This window comes from Schistocerca cancellata, chromosome 9, assembly GCF_023864275.1.
Source record: "Schistocerca cancellata isolate TAMUIC-IGC-003103 chromosome 9, iqSchCanc2.1, whole genome shotgun sequence".
Taxonomy (NCBI): Eukaryota; Metazoa; Arthropoda; class Insecta; order Orthoptera; family Acrididae; genus Schistocerca; species Schistocerca cancellata.
In genome coordinates this window covers 121,054,352-121,070,160 of record NC_064634.1, presented here as the reverse complement: position 1 = coordinate 121,070,160, position 15,809 = coordinate 121,054,352, and the positions used below count along the sequence as shown (strand labels likewise).

The following is a 15,809-nucleotide window of genomic DNA, read 5'->3' as shown; positions in this document are numbered from 1 at the left end:
CACTTTCTTAAGAACTGCCCCAACCTCGATGCTCCTCCTTCCTGTAATACCTGCAATGGCCCCCATCCCACTTACTCCCACGAGTGTAAAGCTAAACCCCCTCCAGCCACCCCTGAACTTACAGTCCCAGTTCGTCCCGTTGATCCTCCTGTCCATCCCAACAATTCCCTCCGTCCACCCCCCACGGCCGAGGACGTCATCCGGTTTATTACCGTTGTCCTCCAAAACATTCACCCTTTTCAGCGCCCCTACACCTTCCACCAAATATCCCTTGCAGCTCGCTCCGTTTTCCACCTGAACACCTTCGCCACTTACTCCCACAACCAAGCCCACTTCACCTTCACCCGCCTCGACACCCTAGTTTAAGTCTCTTCCCTTCCCTCTCTTCCCCCCCTCCTTCCCGTCATGGCGCGGCATGAGCCTCGCATCCTCTTCCAGAACATTCGCTCCTTCCGCTCCAACAAATACCTCCTCATGCACACCCTCTCCCACCACCAGGTCGACACCTTCCTCTTGAACGAAACCTTTCTCCAGCCTCACCACTCTATCCGCACCTCCCCCTATAACCTCCACCGCACTGACGCTCCTGGTCCTCGTGCGCAGGGTGGAGTCGCGATTGGCCACCTTAAGCATATCCCCGTCCGGCCACAGCCTCTCCTCAATGACCCTACTGAACACCTTATCCTTAGCGTCTTCTTCCCCTCCCTCACCATTACCTGTGCCACAATCTATGTCCGCTCCACTGCTCCTCTTCCTTATGACTTCATCTCACACATTGACCGCACCTTCTCCACCTATGTGATTGCCACCGACCTCAACATCCATAGCCGCACTCCTGCTGCCCTTCGGCAGTGGCATCAGTTCCTCTCCACGATCCAAGGTGACCTTGTTCCTCTTCCCCAGCACACCCGACCCGAAAGTAACACCACCCCCGATGTTGTCATTGCCTCCGCCAACCTCCTTGGGCGTATCACTGTCGCCGTCCTTGACCCCACAGGTAGCGATCACCTTCCTGTCCTTCTCACCGTAAAGTCTGCTCACCGCCCCCCTCCGGCTCCGCACCCTGCACCCCCTCCCAAGGTCGTCCATGACTATCGCCGTGCCAACTGGGATGCCTACCGGGATTTCATCTCCACCCAGGTCGAAAGCCACCCTCTTACCTATCGCCATCCCGACGACATCATCCACGCCTCTTCCTTCCTTCAGAAGGTAATTACTGACGCCGTGGAGGCCCATGTTCCTACAAAGACCATCCACCCACACCGTCCCACTCTCCCTCCGCGGGCTGTCCTCCTCCTCCGTGAATCCCGCCGCCTCTATCGCTCCTTCCTGCGCACTCGTGACAGGGATACACTCCAACGCCACCAGCAAATACAGCGACACGTACGGAACCTTATTACAGCAACGAAACGCCGAGACTGGCGCCAGACCTGCACACGACTCAACGCCACCCTCCCTATCAACTCCTCCAAGTACTGGTCCGCCTTCCATCGCCTTACTGGTTCCCTTTCTGCTCCCAGCTACCCCCTTCTCCATAACGATCGCCCCCTTCCTGACAACCTCAGTAAGGCCAACCACTTCGCTTCCCACCTTTCCGAGGTCTTCTCCATCCCCGATGATCCCCACTTTGATTATTCTCTTTTCCCCGCCGTCATGGAACGTGCCGATACCTCGGTCGCTCCACTTGCTCCTAGTCTCCAGTACTTGGGGCAGTTGCCCCCCTCCAACATAAACACTCCCATCACGGCACAAGACATTAAACTTATCCTCCGGTCCAAACGCAACACAGCCCCTGGTCACGACTGTGTCACCTACCGGCACCTTCGCGAAAGCCCCTATTCCTTCCTGACTGTCCTCGCCCACCTCTATAATGTCGTCCTCTCTACTGGCTTCTACCCTGACCTGTGGAAGACCTCCCGCATCCTCTTATTCCTCAAACCCAACAAACCCCCTTCTGCCGCCTCTTCCTATCGCCCCATCTGCCTCACCTCCGTCTTCAGTAAGGTCCTTCAATCCATCCTCTCCCGCCGTATCCATCAGCACCTTTCTCAACACCACCTCCTCCCCCTTACCCAGTGTGGCTTCCGACCCTCCTTCTCTGCTGACGACCAACTCCTCAACCTTGTTCACCTTCTGTCCCTCCAGCTGAACTCCCGCCGCTCCGCCATTTTTGTTTCCCTTGACCTCCAAAATGCCTATGACCGTGTATGGCATCCCGGTCTCCTCTTTAAACTCCAAACCTACGCCCTGCCTATCAATTTTGTCCGTCTGGTCGCTTCCTTCCTCTCGCACCGTCCTTCCTATGTCACCCTCCACAACACCAATTCCCGTATCTTTTGTCCCACGGCTGGCGTCCCCCAGGGTTCAGTCCTCTCCCCTCTCCTTTATCTCTTGTATACAGCTGATATGCCCAAGCCACCCCCACCAGTCCACCTTCTCCAGTATGCTGATGACACCGCCTTCCTTGCTCTCTATCCTACCCTTCAACGGTCTCAACGTACCCTCCAAACCCACCTTAACCAGTTCACCACTTGGTGTAACCAGTGGTTCCTCCGTCTCAACCCCTCCAAAACCCAGGCAATCATCATAGGCCGCACCACTCGCTCCTTTCGCCTCCATGATTTCTACCTCACCCTTTATGGTCGTCCTATCCAACTCACCCCCACCCTGAAATACCTTGGCCTCACCCTTGACCGACACCTCACCTGGACTCCTCATCTCCTGACCATCCAGCAGAAAGCCCATTCCCGCCTCCGCCTTCTGAAACTCGTGTCTGGCCGGACCTGGGGATTGCATCCTTCTACCATCCTCCACACCTACAAATCCCTCATCCGTCCTATCCTCTGTTATGCCAGCGTTGCCTGGATTTCCGCACCCACCCGCTTTTACAAGGCCCTCCAAGTCCTTGAACGCCATGCGCTCCGCCTTGCCTTCCGTATCCGCCTTCCTTCCCCCACACGGCTCCTGTATGAACTGATCCCCTTCCCCCACCTCCTCCTGTTCCTCCAACATCTCCGCATCCTTTACATTGCTCGCAGACTTGATCCCCCCCACCCTCTGGTTTCCTCCTTCCTCTCCACCCCCCGCCCGTTGCCGCGCCTCTATCGCTGTATCCCTCCCTCTCTCCACCTCCACACCCTCCATCTCCTTCATCAGGGCAACTTCCAACGCCTCCCCCTCCCAGATGACGAACTTCGCCGTGACATCTACCCTTCCTTCCAACTATAACCTGGCCTTGTTCCCCCCCCCCTCCCCAGGGCACCCTTTCCTCTTTCTTTCTTCTCCCAGAGCGGATTTCCCTCCGTCCCCCCTCCCCTGAGACCCTGCACCCCAAACCTGCCTCGCTCCTTCCCCCCCTACCTGGCCCTCTCCCGTACGCCCCCTGCTCACTTCCCCCATCTCTTCCACTCCCTCCCTTCTTCAGGTCTCCCTCATCTCCTAGCGCCTGGCAGATCCTCTGTATTGCTCATCATCAGTGTGCCACATCAGTGTTGTGTTTAGTGCTGTTTCTTGTGTGCGTCAAGAGATGTGATTTTAATTGTGTCCTGCCTTGAGGTTCGCCGTCAGTGTTACGTTGTGTGCTATGCCATCCGTCGCTACTTTTAGCTCCAGTCATACTGTGCCTTGTGTTCTTTTAACCGTCGCCGTGTGTGGCTTTTTATATGTGCTACTTTTAAACAGTTTTTTATTATCTCCATTTTACAGTCACCCCGTTTTGTTTTGTTTTGTCTTCCATGCTGTTCCCCCCTTTTTATATATATATATGTTCACCTTAGTCTCTCCTTTGCTGTTTTTAATGTCTTCTATTGTTTTGTACTGTCTTTCGGCTGAAGAGCAGCGCCTATGCTGCTGCCAGCCCGCCCCGATGGGGAATTGAAACACAATAAAGAAAAAAAAAAAAAAACCTAACGTTACTGTTGGATATATTTCGTAAACCACATCAAATACTGACGAATCGATTCCACAGACCGAACGTGGGTAGAGGGGCTAGTGTAATTGTTTAATACAAACCATACAAAAATGCATGGAAATATTTGTTTTAACACAAACCTACGTTTTTTTTAAATGGAACCACGTTAGTTTTGTTAGCACATCTGAACATATAAACAAATACGTAATCAGTGCCGTTTGTTGCACTGTAAAATGTTAATTACATCCGGAGATATTGTAACCTAAAGTTGACGCTTGAAACCTCCGACGTTCAGTTGCGTGTTGCAACTAACACGGGCCACGGTCGGCGAGCAGCATCTGCAGGGACATTTTTACGATGACGACCGTGTTGACGAGTGTGGCTGTAGTGCACTGTTGTGGTTTGGTCTAGCTGTCGCAGTGTCCGCATGTAGCGCTTGCTGCTATTGTTATTCTGCATTCGTCTCCGCACGCAGACCAACTGTAGTACACCGTATTACCAGACGTCTGTTATAGTGTAGTGTTGTAGGAACTGTGACCATGGTGTATTCGAACTCTGAAAAGGCGGAGATGGTACTCATCCATGGCGAGTGTCGACGAAATGCAGCAGAAGCCTGCAGGGTGTATGCAGAACGGTACCCGGACAGAGAGCATCCAACGTGCCGCACATTGCAAAACATCTACCGCCAACTGTATGCAACAGGTATGGTCGTAGCACGCAAACGGGTCCTTAACAGGCCCGTCACAGGAGAAGCGGGTGCAGTTGGTGTGTTAGCTGCTGTTGCCATGAACCCGCACATGAGTACACGAGACATTGCGAGAGCCGGTGGACTGAGTCATAGTAGTGTCATGCGCATACTGCATCGTCACCGCTTTCACCCGTTTCATGTGTCGCTACATCAGCAATTACATGGTGATGACTTTAATCATCGAGTGCAATTCGGTCGATGGGCATTAACAGAGAATGCGTTGCAGTTCTACCTGTTTACCGATGAAGCGGGTTTCACAAACCACGGGGCAGTGAATCTACGTAACATGCATTACTGGTCCGTGGACAATCCTCGCTGGCTCAGACAGGTAGAGCGACAGCGACCGTGGACTGTAAATGTATGGTGATGTGCGGAATCATTGGCGACCACCTCATGGGTCCTCACTTCGTTGCAGGGGCCCAAACAGCTGCAACATAATCGCGTTTCTACAGAATGATCTGTCAACGTTGCTCGAAAATGTCGCACTGGAAACGCGTCGACGTATGTGGTATCAGCATGATGGTGCACCTGCACATTCCGCAATTAACACTAGGCTGACCCTTGACTGGATGTTCGACGGGCGTTTCATAGGACGTGGAGGACGCATAAATTGGCCAGCCCGTTCTCCTGATCCTACACCTCTGGGCTTCTTTCTGTGGGGTACGTTAAAGGAGAAAGTGTACCGTGATGTGCCTACAACCCCAGAGGATATGAAACAACGTATTGTGGCAGGCTGCGTCGACATTACACCAGATGTACTGCGGCGTGTACGACATTCATTACGCCAGAGATTGCAATTGTGTGCAGCAAATGGTGGCCACCACATAGAACATCTATTGGCCTGACAAGTCGGGACACACTCTATTCCACTCCGTAATTGAAAACGGAAACCACGTGTGTACGTGTACCTCACACCTCATGGTAATGTACATGTGCGTCAGTGAAAAAGACCAATATAAAGGTGTTAGCATGTGGACGTAATGTGCTGTTCCAGTCTCTTCTGTACCTAAGGTCCATCACCGTTCCCTTTGGATCCCTACGTAATTCGGTGCTCTCCGCTACACACGATCGAACAGCGGAGGAGTGGTACTCAAGCGTCAACTTTAGGTTACAATATCTCCGAATGTAATTAACATTTTACAATGCAACAAACGCCACTGATTACGTATTTGTTTATGTGTTCAAATGTGCTAACAAAACTAACGGGGCTACATTTAAAAAAAACGTAGGTTTGTGTTAAAAAACATACTTCCGTGCATTTTTTTATGGTTTGTATTAACCAATTACACTAGCCCCTCTCCTCACGTTCGGTCTGTGGAATCGATTCGTCAGTATTTGATGTGGTTTACGAAATATATCCAGTGGTAACGTTAGGTGACTCACCCTGTATATGATATTGTTGTACGACTCATAGTTCAGGAGATACGATATTATTAATATTAAGAAGCGTGAGAACCTGTGTTCTTCTTAAAACTGAGCCGGAAGTACTCAGATTATATCCATCCAATGTTTTATAAAAACTGCACGTAGCGCCATCCAACAAACTTAAAACGTGATTTCAGATCTTTTTTCCAAGGAAATTTAAACTTAATTCCAAGATTTTCTGAACTTTCTTTTGCTTATTCGCTCAGTGTCATAAAATTAACACATTAAGTCATTTGTCAATTAATAAGAAGTTTGAGGCTATTTTAGACATGTCAGTTCGATTCTTTATACAAAAGTGAGTTTACTGGACAAAACTAAGTACAGCTTCCATTTGACAGAGTGGAACAATTATTTCTACACCTACATCATGACCGAAAAATATTGCAATACAAAAGTATTGAATCAGTTTTCATTTCTGCGCCGGCTGTAACAGACTTCCGAATTCGATACTTTGGATCATTTAGCTGAGGTCTCAAAGGCAGTGGGATAGCGATATGCATATATACAAATGGCGGTATCAAGTATACCCAAAGTGTACAAGGGCAGTACATTGTCAAGGCTGTCGTTTGTACTGAGGTGATTCGTGTGAAAATGTTTCCGACGTGATTATGGTCGGACGATAGGAATTAACAGACTTTAAACGCGAAACGGTAGTTGGAGCAAGACGCAAGGGACATTCCATTTCTGAAATCGTTAGGGAATTCAATATTCCGAGCTCAGCAGTGTGAACAGTGTTCCGTGAATACAAAATCTGATGCTTACCTCGCACCACGCGCAACGCAATGGGCGACTGCCTTCACTCATGGACCGAGAGCAGCTGCGTTTGCATACAGTTGTCAGTGCACTCAGACAAGCAACACTGCTTGAAATAATCGCCGAAATCTATGTGGCACGTACGTCGAGCCTACCCGTTAGGACTGTGCGGTAAAATTTGGCGTTAGTGGCCTATGGCAGCGGAAGATCGACGCGAGTGCCTTTGCTAACAGCACGACATCCTCTGCAGCGCCTCTCGTGGGCTCGTGACCATGTCGTTTGGACCCTAGACGACTGGTACACTGTGGCCTGCTAAGATGACCCCCGGTTTCATTGGTAGGAACTGTTCGCGACCTGATCGGTGAACATTGTGGACAGTTCAAGCGAACAGTTTGGCTCAGCATGAATCCCAACGGAAATTTATGGGCCGTAATACGAGGTGCATTCAAGTTCTAAGGCCTCAGATTTTTTTCTCCGGACTGGAAAGAGATAGAAACATGCGTATTGTTTTAAAATGAGGCCGCTTCCATTGTCAATACGTCCCAGAGATGGCAGCACCGTACGACAGATGGAATTTTGCAGCCAGCGGCGAGAATGAGAACTGTTTTAAATACTTAAAATGGCGACGTTTTCCGTACTTGAACAGCGTGCAATCATTCGTTTTCTGAATTTGCGTGGTGTGAAACCAATTGAAATTCATCAACAGTTGCAGGAGACATGTGGTGATGGAGTTATGGATGTGTCGAAAGTGCGTTCATAGGTGCGACAGTTTAATGAAGGCAGAACGTCGTGTGACAACAAACCGAAACAACCTCGGGCTCGCACAAGCCGGACTGACGACATGATCGAGAAAGTGGAGAGAATTGTTTTGGGGGATCGCCGAATCACTGTTGAACAGATCGCCTCCAGAGTTGGCATTTCTGTGGGTTCTGTGCACACAATACTACATGACGACCTGAAAATGAGAAAAGTGTCATCCAGGTGGGTGCCACGAATGCTGACGGACGACCACATGGTTGCCCGTGTGGCATGTTGCCAAGCAATGTTGACGCGCAATGACAATATGAATGGGACTTTCTTTTCGTCGGTTGTGACAATGGATGAGACGTGGATGCCATTTTTCAATCGAGAAACAAAGCGCCAGTCAGCTCAATTGAAGCACACAGATTCACCGCCACCAAAAAAATTTCGGGTGACCGCCAGTGCTGAAAAAATGACGGTGTCCATGTTCTGGGACAGCGAGGGCGTAATCCTTACCCATTGCGTTCCAAAGGGCACTACGGTAGCAGGAGCATCCTACGAAAATGTTTTGAAGAACGAATTCCTTCCTGCACTGCAACAAAAACGTCTGGTAAGGGCTGAGCGTGTGGTGTTTCACCAAGACAACGCACCCGCACATCGAGCTAACGTTACGCAACAGTTTCTTCGTGATAACAACTTTGAAGTAATTCCTCATGCTCCCTACTCACCTGACCCGGCTCGTAGTGACTTTTGGCTTTTTCCAACAATGAAAGACACTCTCCGTGGCCGCACATTCACCAGCCGTGCTGCTATTGCCTCAGCGATTTTCCAGTGGTCAAAACAGAGTCGTAAAGAAGCCTTCGCCACTGCAATGGAATCATGGCGTCAGCGCTGTTAGAAATGTGTACGTCTGCAGGGCGATTACGTCGAGAAGTAATGCCAGTTTCATCGATTTCGGGTGAGTAGTTAATTAGAAAAAAAAAATCGGAGTCCTTAGAACATGAATGCACCTCGTAGAGAGGTCAGTTCCTGCACAAAATTATTTTACCGGCAACGCTTTCGCTATTGTGGGCTGCTACAGGGGCAACAAGGCTAAGTATTTCTTCTGAGTACTTCCAACGAATTGTTCACTGCATGTCACATCGAGGTGTCGTACTATGGCGGCCAGAAGGAGGTCCGACACGATGTTATGAGGTATCAAAGAAATGGTTCTAAGTACTATGGGACCTATAATCTGAGGTCATCAGTCCACTGCACTTAGAACTACTTAAACATAACTATCCTAAAGACATCAAACGCATCCATGCCCGAGGCAGGATTCGAACCTGCGACTATAGGAGCCGCTCGTAGGAGGTATCCCACGACTTTTGTCATCTCATTGTAATGTAAGAATTTTTAGAATATGGCAGCCCCGTCAACAACTGTCATAGACTAATATATTGAAAAATCCGCCTGAGTTGCGAAAATTTTCAGGTCTTTACCCAGGCTTCGGCTGGGATAATCAAGCCTTCTTCAGAAGCATAAAATTACTATAACGTGCCAGAGTAAGGCACAGTCAACATTATTCATTGTAATGTATGCACTGATAATAATCATCCAAAATCCAAACGTCATACGCATAACAGAATGTAGGGAGCCCATTTACAAATGGAAGACGTTAATAAACTGTATATGCTGCATACAAATTAGTTAAAAAATTGATATCCGAAGATAGGTAAGAATCTGATTTTTTCCTGAAAAGCTACAAAATAGTTGCACAAAATAACAAGTACGAAAGTGAATTTCTTTCTGTTCTAGATGTTATTTGTGCAACTGAAAGAATAAAGTGAATTACTTATAGAAAAATTGTCTTGGAATATGGAAAACAAAAAATACTGGACATTTGGGATACTGAAGATGAGGAATTACTAAGAACATGAAAACCCTTGAAAGGAAGATCAGACCCAGAAATGCAACACGCTTACGACCATAATAAAAATGGAATGATAATATAACATGTTCATAGTCTCTGAAAAAGTAGGTTATCTTTCGTTGTCTGTTTTTACCTAGCAATATTACCTGCGCAGACGGTCATAGTAACGTATATTTCTAAGAAAGAGCAGTAATTTAGTGCAGGGTAAACTAAGTGAGTAAATTATGTTCCCAGGCGTTGCATCTGGCGAATTATCAGCTACATCACATGTATGCGCATTATGTTGTTTCTGTTGTTGAGAAACACACAATTATCTGAGGTAATTTGTAGAGCCTCGACTAATTTTAAATGTCTAGTTGCGGTTGGGCGAGCCGTGAGGAAATTCCCATACGTGTAGACCCGCTGACCCTGAAGAGCAGATGTCCAGGCGTGATGTTTGCAGCAATAATGCCACATTCGTGTTGCCAGATGCTTGTGTGTACCACGTTCACGATGTTTAACTCAGAGGAGAGATGACGAAACGTTGTTACTCCTGATTAACTGGCCTCTTCCATACTGTTGTATAGGCCATTTTAGTCCTAGTATCATACAAAGAAGTAGTACTGTTCTTAAAATCTGACAGACTTCGTAAAGAACTGCTTGTAACCTAAGGCATTTGTTATAATGTTTGCTTGTTCAGAGAGTGATGCGCAAGATTCTACGGCGTGTAAATTGCATACGAACCATTTTGTCGGTAAACTTCCGTATTAGCTGTGACATCGAATTTACTTGTTGTCATTTGGCGATACGTATGTGCGAGAAAGTACTACAGGATTCTGGAATTAATTCTCGCCGTTTGTTGGACAAGTAACATATGTTTATTTTAATGAAATGGTACAAGCTAATTCATTGAAGGTAGTGTCACTCAGTAGCTATAATCTCTCCCAACCTTCGGGTAACAAATGGATTCCGCAACGAAAAACTTCAGGTTCTTTTGAGGTTAGCTGCTCATTGAGACAGTTTTCGAGATCGATAAAAGATTTGAAGTGGATTTTAGGAAGGTCATGGTATATGGCCCGAAACAAATGGTAATAGGAAACGATCGATATCTAGTGTGTTCATAATGGCCATACCTTATGGACCGAATCAAATGTGAATCTGGTTCAAATGGTACCAACCACTATGGGGCTTAACTTCTGAGGTCATCAACCCCCTAGACTTAGAACTACTTAAACCTAACTAACCTAAGAACATCACACACATCCATGCCCGAGGCAGGACTCGAATCTGCGACCGTAGGAGCAGGACGCTTCCGGACTGAAGCGCTTAGAACCGCTCGGCCACAGCGGCCAGCGAATCTGGTGATATGGTGGGTGGAATAAGACATCACAGCAAAGTCCATTCAAGGTTTCCTTCACTTGGTTTGCAAGACGTAGTTTGGTAACGTCGTCAAGCAGAATGACTTCATTACGTTTCTTAACATACTGCGCGATTCAAACAGTATACTTCTGTTTCGTAACGTTCAATATTCACCGGTTGTCTCGGTAGCATCGGTTCATGTACACCACACACACCAGGACGCATTTTGTCACTCACTGGTAAATCGGTGACTTTGACTTGCGGAAACCAATATCTACACTTCGTTTCTGACAGAGTATGTTCTCATTACGCTCCCACTACCTGACGATGGTATTCCGCAGCAACTTTCTTGACATGAGAGCAGATGAGTAAAACGTTCCGCAGTTGCTGTTTTATAGGTGGAAACGTTATCCTTCCTCTCCACTCGGAAGTGACACACAGATCTGAAAACGTAATATTTCTACTATTAATTAGGTCTCGTATCAACAGCCAAAATGCTGCTCTAGCACAATTACTGATTCATTTCGTCAAAAGCGAGAATTAAATCAGTTTCGCAATATCTTGCGGCCCTGGGTATCAAGACCCTAGGGCTTTTTCATGTCACTATGACCGCAACAGTCATTTCGAAACAATGTCCAATCAGGCCACAAGCAAGCCTCACGGATTATATAAAAAATCTCATCATATTTTTTTCAGTTACAACCAAAATTCTATAGCACGCTATTGCCTGGTGGCACACTGCATACTGAGTCTCAACGTCAAGTTCAAGCGGAGTCTACACAACGAATACAGGAGGCTTTGAGATACCTGAAGTGAGTCCACTAGCTCACGTTACATCCTTCTGTTGTCGATTGGCAAGACAGCCAACCCACTATGACAGGAAGCCGAAAGGCACGCGTTGAAGCTCACGCAGGCTGGCGTGAGGTCTGGAACAGGTCAAGTAATTGAGACTAGCAAATAAAGTACGTAGCTGCTGGAATACTTAACTTTAATCCATAATTGGTGAACATCGCTCTTGACGGTACATGTTTTACAGCATCAATAGTAACTGGTAATGGCGCCTTGCTAGGTCGTAGCAAATGACGTAGCTGAAGGCTATGCTAACTATCGTCTCGGCAAATGAGAGCGTAATTTGTCAGTGAACCATCGCTAGCAAAGTCGGCTGTACAACTACGGCGAGTGCTAGGAAGTCTCTCTAGACCTGCCGTGTGGCGGCGCTCGCTCTGCAATCACTGACAGTGGCGACACGCGGGTCCGACGTATACTAACGGACCGCGGCCGATTTAAAGGCTACCACCTAGCAAGTGTGGTGTCTGGCGGTGACACCACATCTTCCGTCACAGAACCCATCCGTACAAACTACCATCTATCTTTTTGTGTTGGCTGAGAAATCAGACTCGACAATTATGGGTCACCCTCTGTAAAAAACGAAAGTAGAATTTGCCATATTTCAAAATTTACACTGTTATGGTCAAGCAGTGTTCATCATTTTACTATCGTATGACGATGTGTTTGTGTTTCTGTCGCAGGAAGACTGTCACGAAGGGCTCTGACGACACGCTGTGCCTTGGTCGTATTCGTGGTTATAGGTAGCCTGTTGTTCCTTGGAGGAATGTTCTTCAAGTTCGTCTCTAGCTCCACAGGTGAAGTACACCGTTATGCCTATGTAGCAGCAGACGTTGATCATAAATATTTTTAGAGTTGTTTTTGTACTTTTTGTTACATTACAGTAAATATCTCGTTTCATAGGTATTAACTGAAATTTCAGGTACTGCAGAATTAATTTTTAAGTTCTTCGTTATGGTTCTTCCTTCCTTTCTTAATAATACTAAGAAACTGGAATAGCAATTCCTTCAATTTTTTTTATCGAAGCTAAATTCCGTGGGCAGCAAATCTCAAATATTATGGACTTAAGCTCACAGTTGCTATGCGTCGCTTCATTCTCTTTCCCAGATATCATTGTAAAACAAACTCTGTTCTACTAGCGGTTTACTTTCTTACATTGCACCGTGGGATATCACTTGATACAAGCTACCCATATCTGATTGATTTTTACTTACGTCGTCACATCTCCGCAAAAGACTCCAAACGATAGTGCAAATTTACTATTTTTTAAAACTCTCTCTGTCTATATTCTCCTCACTTTAAATACAGTATGCTAATTATTTAAAATTTATCAGTTAGTACAGATTTTAATTTTTGGTAATGGTTTTCGTTATTTACTGGACCGTATCCGGTCAATATTTGATTTTCTTTTACTACGGAAGTATTTAAAAATTACATCTTATAGAGATCTACTGCAAAATAAAACCTGTATATGGGAGAATATCTTCGGTAGCTTGTATAATTGAGTAGAACGTCAGTGCACGAAGGGGTATTCATTCAAATATTTTACTCGGTACGCATTCTTTAAAGATCCTGAGGCATCAGTTTACAATTCGTATGTTGCTTTACGATGTTGGTGCATGATAGCATTCAATCTAACTTCAGGAACTGATCGCACGAATTTCTCATTGCAATGTGATTAAATTCTTGCTTTGAATAGAATCCTCTTTGTCTTTAGGGCTTGTCATTCTATGAAACTTAATGGCCAGTATAAAACAAAATCCATATGACGAAACTACATTCCTTTCTAGTTTTTTGTAATATCCATTTACTTTTAGAAAGACGCACAGACTAAAACTGGAAAGTACTTGATTTTGGCTGCGAAAGTCTACACGCTTAAAATTGTTTTTCGTCCTACAGTGATCTTATAGCCCTTATAAGCTGGCTTGGATACTTCATTTTTCTTTATAACCTTCATAATAAAAATGTTCTTTATTTCGGTGTGAAAATGCCATTTATACATAAATTTCGATTCTTAAAACCAGGTTGTTCCACAGAAAATAAAAGGTTTGCAATAGTTTTTAATCTTTAATTTAAACCTTGCACATGATTCGTATTAGTTACTTCCTATGTAATTAGTAATCTCTGGACCAATGAATTTCTTAAAACTTGATACTTCTTTTTCCTGAATCATTACTTGATATTTTTCAATTCCTCTAACAAAAGATATGGAATTTAAAAAGCAATCGACAGAGTAATGTCATTTTAAAATGTGAATTTTCGTCGTGCGTACTAAATCTTTTTTTTTTTTTCCTAAATTACGATATCTGGAAATCCACCGCTACCTCTAGTAATTTAGTGAATCTTGTCTGTTGACGGAAAACATAGAGACACTGGTTATTATCTTACGTTACAAGGATATTACACTATGCCATCATTTCTTGACGATGTTAACGTTGTTCATTTTATTCTAAAAACGATTATTATGAATCTTAATATTCCTTTACTGTGATTTATTTTGACAAGTTTCTGGTCTTTTAGTATTCTGCTTATTTTTATGTGGTCGCACTTCGATTTATGTTCCTAACCCAAGAATGTAGTCATGAATTTAATATTCAGCAGTGGGAACATCTCTATATTTAACATAGGTCCACATCTCTTCCCTTCTTCCTGCGCTGCCTCCCTCCCCGGTGGTTGCCTGATACGGAAGAGTCGCCAGTACATAGCGGACAAATCGGTTGCGCTTAACAGACAATTCCAACGTGCTGCTGATGGTTCAAGGTGGCAAGCTACACAAAGTCGTGAACCTCTGCTACATACCTCGTCAAAGTTACTTTTTACCTGGCCTCAAGCCAGAAGACCAGTGACGTGAAATTGTCGACGATCACCTGGCTACTAACTGAATCACAACCTACTCCTGCGTTTTCTATCGAGAATCCACCATTACTGAGGGAGATGGACTCCAAGAAAAGACATTTTTTGTACAGTCAAATGACTACTTGCTGGAACGGTTTAGGCATCCTGGAGCGCTTTGTAGCCCGATGATCAGACCATGTTTTCACTATGACATGGAAACACATGACGCTTGAAAACTGATGGAGGTCTTCTAAAGTGCATTTTATTGTACAGCTGAAAGCAGAGAAACTGAGGTGGGCATGAAAGATTCATTGAGGAAGCAGTAAGAGATGCGAATCATGAACTGTTCGTAACAGCTTTAATCACTGACGTGAAAGCAAATTACTGCTGGTGAACGGAACGCGAATGAGAAGCGCTGGTGGCTCAGTGGATGTTGAAAAGAGGAAACCGAAGGATTAATGGTTCACATTTGCTACAGATTTCTAAAAGGAAGTGATTTTTCTGCGTAGAGCGTCTCATATTTCGAAACAAAGACTCCAATAGTTACTTTAACGTATTGTAATGTGTTATGTATTCTGACGCAGTGACAAAAATAACATAAGGGTTGCACTTTTTCCATTTTACATACAGACTTCACTTTAGAGATAAATGTACCTGTACCTACTACTTTTTTACGAGAATCTTATTAGTTACCTCATGGAGCGTTGCTCTCCCTTGCACAGACGTGTGGAATAAAATATACTGTAAACGTAACAGTGATGTGGTTTGATAGTGTCCAAGGGACTGAAATTAGCTAATTGACCAATAATGGAAGAAAGTGCTTCAAAATAAACGAATAGCCTATGCAAGTAAATGAGATCGTCAATCCTTGCCTTTTAGTTTCGTTGGAATTATTCAGCTATTCACTTTTAATATCTAAATCGTTGCATTCATTTTCAGTATCATCACCCATTGGTCCTCTATGCCTCCTGACGACAGACATCGAGTAAAGATAGTAAGGCGAGGCCAGACCCTACGATATACAGTCAGTTCCTCACGGAAGTGTGTACCATAATGTTAAACGTATCTTCCGCAACGACATCTCTGGCAGTGGTCTCGAATCTGTAATCAAACACAGTTTATTGATAACAGTGGGAGAGTTGAATGTTGTGTTTCGTCGGTTGCAGCTTAAAATAATGCAAAATGTCTGAAGCGTCACGAGGCAGTGTTCCTTGTAAATCATCCAAAGGGGCCTAAGCTTTCATACGGAGCGGCTGCTAAAATTCTTAGAAATTCACAGACATTCGTTGCGACGTGCATCA

General features: G+C 45.4%; 1 long non-coding RNA gene across 1 annotated transcript in view; it reads left to right on the top strand.

The window, feature by feature from the left end:
* LOC126100567 (uncharacterized) overlaps positions 1–15,809 on the top strand; it is a 56,500-nt gene that overhangs the window by 23,879 nt on the left and 16,812 nt on the right. The window contains exon 2 of the long non-coding RNA XR_007522184.1: positions 12,357–12,470. This is a non-coding gene — a long non-coding RNA (uncharacterized LOC126100567). The remainder of the gene's footprint in view (positions 1–12,356; positions 12,471–15,809) is intronic.